The 6,834-nt window shown below is 42.0% G+C and overlaps 1 protein-coding gene across 4 annotated transcripts in view; it reads left to right on the forward strand.

Annotated features, from left to right (window-relative positions):
- COL4A1 (collagen type IV alpha 1 chain) overlaps positions 1–6,834 on the forward strand; it is a 214,336-nt gene that overhangs the window by 58,693 nt on the left and 148,809 nt on the right. The gene's annotated exons all lie outside the window — the stretch shown is intronic.

Here is a 6,834-nt window from a genome sequence, read left to right on the forward strand (position 1 = left end):
AGTTTTAAATGTGATTTTTATGGAGTTTTGTTGTATTTTAACTTTTATAAACCACCCTGGGATGCCTTATGAAAGGCGGTATAAAAATTGAACAATCAATCAATCAATCAATCAACTAGCAGGTCTGTTTTTATGATTTTAAATATTTACTGGGTATGGTTGTTCAATTGGCTTTGAATCTACCTAACAGTAGCATTATTTAACCAACATTTTAGCAGGTTGTTAACAAGAATATCATGGGAGACAGCTGTCAGATACTTTGCTGAAATCAAGATGCAACACAGCATTCCCACGGTTTGCTAAACTAAGTATTTCTGTCAAAAAGGGAAATGAGATTTGTTGTCATGACTTGTTTTTGAGAAACCCATGTTGGCTCCTGCTCCTCACCAGATTCTTTTCCACGTGTTCACAGAAAGTCTGCTTAATCATCTGTTCTAGAATCCTGCCAGGTATCAACATCAGTCTGACAGGCCTGTAGTTTTCCAGCTCCTCCTCCTCCCCCTTTTGAAAGATAGGGATAACAAGTTTTCAGAGATGACAAACAGTGGTTCTGAGATTACATCTGTGGGTTCCTTGTATGTAATTCATTTGGACCTGGAGACTTAAACTCATTTGAGGTAGCTAGGTGTTCTCTTATCGTCTCCTGAAGTGTTCTGAGTTCTTCCCTTCTTTCTTTACTTGTGCATCTGTTGGATGGTTGGGTCACATTGGCCTTGTGGGAGAATATAGATGTGTTAAGTAGCTTTGTCTTCTCTCCATCACCCATTACCATTTCACTATCTTCTCCAAGCAACAGATAGACTGCTTCTTTGACCTTCCTCTTTTTCTGATCACCTGCATAACCCACCTCCCCACTTTTCTTTTTTCTTTTTTGGCATCCCTTGCAAGCCTCCACTCATTCTGAGTCTTTGCTGTTCTGATATCATCCCTACAAGCTCAGGCCACTCTTTTGTACTGTTCCTTGGTGAGGATTCCTCCTCCTCCTTCCATTTCCTATATGTGTCCTCTTGACTTCTCAGTTATTCGGAGAATTTGCATCCACACTGGTTTCTTGGATGTCTCCCATTTTTTCTTCTCAGGGGAATTGTTTGAGAGTGTGCCTTTACTGTCTTGCTTTTCAGATTTCCCATCCCTCTTCTACTCTTTTCTTTCTTTCTTTTATGAATTCTAGCCATGGGATCTTACTTAACATGTCTTATCTTTTGTACCTCTTGCTTTTCAAATTCTTTCCCTTACATGTTTGTGCTTATCTAGAATATGATCAACTGATAAATTCCCAATAGCAAAATTCCATGCTGATTTTGGATTTCTAACAAACTCTGTCATTGCATGTGATGCTCTGGCTACATGATGACAAGGATGGGGAAAACCAAAACAAATGAACACTAAATTGTTAGTCTGATGCGTGATTTTTGGCCTACTATTGGGGCATTTGATCACAAACAAGCAGAAGCAAGCTGGGCTTTCATTGATTACTGCTACTTTAAAGCTTTGCACTTCAGACTTGTGCAAATGGCAAAAGGCCTAATCTTAAGAGCTGCATGTTTAGAATGGGAAAGGTGCACTAAGAAATGATCAGAAGTGGTCCTGTTCTTTGAACAAGTATGTCACATGTCTTAACAACATAACACTGCTCAAATGAAGTATAGTGGTAAAATAAGTATACTGAAATAAAGATACTGAAATAAGTATAGTGGTAAAGACCATGAACGTTCGAAGTACTCTGTTGCATCAGAGCAAAGTTCCAAATCCAGTACGTATCTTGTATGGGGTGTCCATAAGAGGCGTGCAAGACAACTTTTGTTCAGTGTGACATTCGTTTTTGTTGTTTAAGTCCCTTTTTATTTCAAATTAATTTGTTAAATTCACATTATTTTTGTCACAATTCCTCTCCTTTCCCCGGTCCCCTTCATTTTTGTGATGAAAGATGGGGACCTTGCAGCAGGGCAAGATATTGCCCCCCCCACAACTGTTTTTAAACTGTAAAAAGGAACTTCAGTGCTGCATCTTGCAGATGTCTCCTAGCAACCAGGTGACCGCTGATGAGGTCCCCACTTTATCTTGTCTGCTTTCCTCCTTTGTTTGCTTGCATCTGTGTCCCACCCCCATACTTTCCCCCTGCTGTTTTAAGCATCTGTTTTCTGGCAAATGGGGTAGGAAGAAGAGGAGGGGGAATTAAGGGTCGTGGGAGATTCCTAAATGAATTTCCTCATATCTATTTTTAAAACTCAAAAATAGCCTCTGACTGAGGTGGGTCTGAATTGGCTGGGAACAGCAGTGCAGGATGTAGGGATCATAGCAGTGTCGATTTGCTGGCTTCCCCTGCTAGAGGTGGAAGCCAAGCAGCCACTGGTCCCTCCCTCTGATGTCAGCCTTGCTTCCCTCGCCAGTGCCGCCCTGTTCACCATCACCTGGCTGCTTTCCCCTCTGGTCAAGCTGCTGCAGGGCAGGAGTAGAGGTGGTGAGAAGAGAGGTTCTAGCAAGGAGCCGTGGCTTCTCCTCTTTGCACAGAGTGCAAAGTCTGTTGGTGGAAGGTGTGAAGGGAAGAGATCAAGAAAGAAATGGCACTGCGCCCATGAGCAGAGGAGTTGGTATAGAAGCAGTTCCCACAGTTTTAATCTTCCTCCTCCTGACCCTGTTTATTCCACTTACTTATATCAAGGCCAGTGTGGGTCCGGGTGGAGTATGCAGTGCATATGAGACCTTTCATTGTCGACCCAGACACCAAGGCTTCAAGAAGCCTAGAATAGGCAGACACAACCATACATCCATGTAAGTCAACTTACACGACCATTGCTAAGGTAGAAAAGTCATGTTTGTGGACAAACATTGGCTTGTACAAATTGCCCCACAATGGTCAGTCCCTCCCCGGTTATCATGCGTTGAATGATCACTCTTACCTTGTGGCAGTGTTACCATCACACCATATGGAATTGGATGAGGAATGCCATGAAGACATTTTCACCTCAACAAAGTCATGCGAATGGGCTGACAGGGAGGCTATTCACACGGGCGGGAAAGGGTGGAAAGCCAACTTACCTCCCCCGCCCCAGATGATCAGCAGACTGCTGCTGGGAGTGTATCTTGCACTCCCCAGTGATCCCAGACGATCCAAGCAGCACGGACCTCCAGAGACTGGGATGGCATGTGATAGTCTCTGAATATCCCACAATGCACTGCACGATGAGTGCCCCCGGAGTGCCCCAGGAGTCGGGCACTCTAGGCGCCCGACTCTTTGCGTGCTCGGGCTGCAAGCAGGGTTAGGCAGGTGGGCAGAGCTGGGATGCGCATGGGGATCCCAGTGCTCCACCCGAGCAGCCTGGCCCAGGCTGGGCTGCCTGAGCCTGGGCTAGGCTGCTTGTGTGAATAGCCTTTGTGCCTTCCATTACATTTTAAAAGTGTAATCTTTGAGTTTTGCATTTGGCTTTCTAGAAAACATAAAATTAAAGTCAAGAATGCTCTTAATTATGAAAAGAGATTTTGTTTTATTTTTAAATATATATTTTCCCCAAAATATAGTACCAAGGTTTTCATCTGTACATGTGTAAAGGTAGAAATCTGAAATGGGTATTACGTGCCTGCCAGTTAATAAGATTACCAGACTGTTTTAAAGTGCTGAAGAGATCGGAAAGAGAGAAGAGTTGAGCTGCAAGCCACACTTTGTCCTTCTGGGCAAGCTTTGCATACTGTAAAGCAAGAGTAGGCAATTTAGAGCACAGGGCCAGAAGTGGCATGCAAAATGATTCTGAGTAGCACTCACACACTGACTCCTGAGAGGGTGCGGCACCACTGAATTTAGCAGGAGCCAGTTCTTCTGTACTAGGTCATTTTCCCCCATGTCTAGATAGGGACACTGGAATTGTTCCACATGTATTTCCAGGGATGGACATTATTAGTGGGAGTTTCTCAGAAATTCTACTTGTCCAGCAACAAAACTTAGATTGGGCATGTATTTCATTTTAATATTGTCAACTTCCACTAGAAATAAAACAGAAAGACAATTGAAACATACCAGTGAATTACACTGACTCACACAAAACTGGTAAGATCTGCATGTTAATGTATTTTAAATTAGGCTTATTAAGCATTTAAAAACATTATGTAAATACTTTCCATACAACAGTCATTTAATTGGAGAGAGAGAGAGAGAGAGAGATTGATTGATTGATTCTGTGTTAAAAATATTACTGGCATGTGAAACTCTAAATTAGAGTGAGTAAATGAAGACTTGGCACACCACTTCTGAAAGACTGCCGACCCTTGCTTTAAAGGCTCTTAATATTTTAATGTTATTGGCTTTAAAGGACTAAGAAATTTCACAGAGTTCTCTCAGGAAGCAGGAGGCAGAGAAAGTATGGCTTGCAATTGTCCCTCTGCCTTTGTGATCTCATTATACAAAACAGCTGAAGTCAGCTCAGTCCAAGTCAGATCAGCTTAAAAGAGGTGCTCCTTTGTTTTCCTCAAGAGAACTGAGAGATTTCATGAAGAACTGCTGTTCAATCAATTAGCTGTTGTTTTCCAGTTCCGTAGACTGCATGTTGGATTATAGCTCCACTTCCTGCTCTCCACTTTAAGTGAGATTGTCACTGACGTTGAGCAACTTTCAAAACAATTGCTCTGTTCTACAAGGCTATGAGCACGTTGAAGGCTTGTGCACACTACAGGATTTTCAGCTACTCCAGACAGGAGGCCACATAAAGGTCCAAATGGAGTACTGCATGCATTAGATAGACAGACAGACAGATAGACAGATATTTATCTAAGGTATACCAGTCACTAAACCCATGTGTGGCAGCTCTCACTAGATTTTGCAAGCAAAGGGAGGGGGAGAGGAAGGTGAGTGGCCGGCGAGAGGAAGTGGCGGCCAGGCCAACTATTGAGTGAGAACGAACTGGGGCTGGAAGGGGGGGGGGGGGACTAACCAAGGTGCAGATGCTCTGCACCAGGTCAGCTAGTTATTATCATTATTATTGTTATTATTTATGTTTACACAGTCAGACAGGTGTTATTGACTGGTTTGTTTTATCCAAACATCGAGTCCTTCCCAAGGACCTGGGATGGCTGAATTTTATTGTCAGTGCTGTTATTATAGATATCATTGCAGAATATAGGCTGTTCCCAGTAAAGTTGCTTTTTGTAATTGGCTGATGGTGATTTCTGTGGCCCCTATGGTGTTGAGGTGCTCTTCAAGTTGTTTTGGAATTGCACCTAGGGTGCCAATTACCACTGGGATTACTTTGGTCTTTTTCTGCCACAGCCTTTCAATTTGTAGATCTTGGTCTTTTGTGATTTTTTGCAACATTTTGTGCAAATATTGACCATGCAGTGGCTTATTTTTCCATTTTTCTGCTTGGTTCTTGACTTGCTCTTTCTTGTAGGACTGCTTTGTTTCATTGGTGTTAAATAGTTTCTCATTATTGACCAATTTAAGTGCATCTTCTTCACTGTCCTTTATATATTCTTCAAGGCCTCTTTTCTCCTTCTCTGCTGTTTGATGGACTTGCAACATTCCTCTTCCACCTGAGCTGCAAGGGAGGTATAGCCTATCTGCATGACTGCGGGGGTGCAGAGCATGATTGATGGTCATTATTTTCCTGGTCTTACGATCTAGCGTCTCTAGCTCTGCCTGGGTATTATTATTATTGTTACCACCCAGGCGCTTTCCAGATTACCTATTCAACAGCAGCAAAATGCTTTGATTTTGGCAAATCACAATCAAAATGTATAAAGCAAAGCGCCCAGCAGGGGGAGCAGTCTCACGAAAACTAACAACCAGAAAATAGAGCAACCTTTTTACGCCGGACATACAACATTATAGCAATAAATCGCAGCAATTAAATCGGAAACAAGGCATTGGAAATGTGAATGGCACCCTGTTTTCAGCATAGGAACTGTGGTGTCACAACACAGGAATTGCGGAAGCACACTTCGGAGATACGTCATGACCCCTTTGCAGGGTCTAATCTGGAAAGCTCCCCAGTTATGAGATGCAAGCTACACAGACAAACTCCTAGTGCAGCAAGCTGTTGTTACCTTGCTATAGCAGATTAACACATTAAAAATGTTATGCACACACATTGCTATTACAGGCTGGAGAAATATCTTTCTTTTATACTGGTATTTGTTGTAGCATGGCAAATCTCAGGGTGGAAAAATCAATTTTTTTAAATTAAAGCAATTTCAAATCAGATTTTTAATTTAAATCCAATTTTAAATTTTTATTTAAATTAATTTAAAAATGAGCCTAGGTTAGTGATATCACTATGAATGGTAATAATAGTTTCTAATTATATTCTATACTTGTAAAAAACTCTATTGTTAAAAGGTATATAGGGAATAAAGAGATAACAGACTTGATCAGTTCTTTTCTGCACAAGTGGTGTACATGCACAAGCCTTTACCCCATTTCATAAGCCCTTACACTTTCTAAAAGTGTAAGAATAAAGGAGGTCAATGAATAGAAGATTTCGGGGAGATAGAGTAGATCTTCTTAACAAGGAGTCTGAATATAAATGCAAAGGACAGGGAGAGGAATAGAATGTGAAACCAAAAGGGAGCCTGTGTGCTATAGTGGTTAGAGTGTGTGGTGTAGTGGTTAGAGTGCTGGACTAGGACCGGGGAGTCCCGAGTTCAAATCCCCATTCTGCCATAATACTTGCTGGATGACTCTGGGCCACTCACTTCTCTCTCAGTCTAACCTACTTCACAGGGTTGTTGCGAGGAGAAACTTAATAATGTACTCTGGGCTCCTTGGAGGAAGAGCAGAATATAAAATAAAAATAAATAAAAGGGAGCACAACATATTCATGAAGTCCTGAGGAAACTTATTCTGAG

Source organism: Hemicordylus capensis, chromosome 1 (assembly GCF_027244095.1).
Source record: "Hemicordylus capensis ecotype Gifberg chromosome 1, rHemCap1.1.pri, whole genome shotgun sequence".
NCBI classification, from domain to species: Eukaryota; Metazoa; Chordata; class Lepidosauria; order Squamata; family Cordylidae; genus Hemicordylus; species Hemicordylus capensis.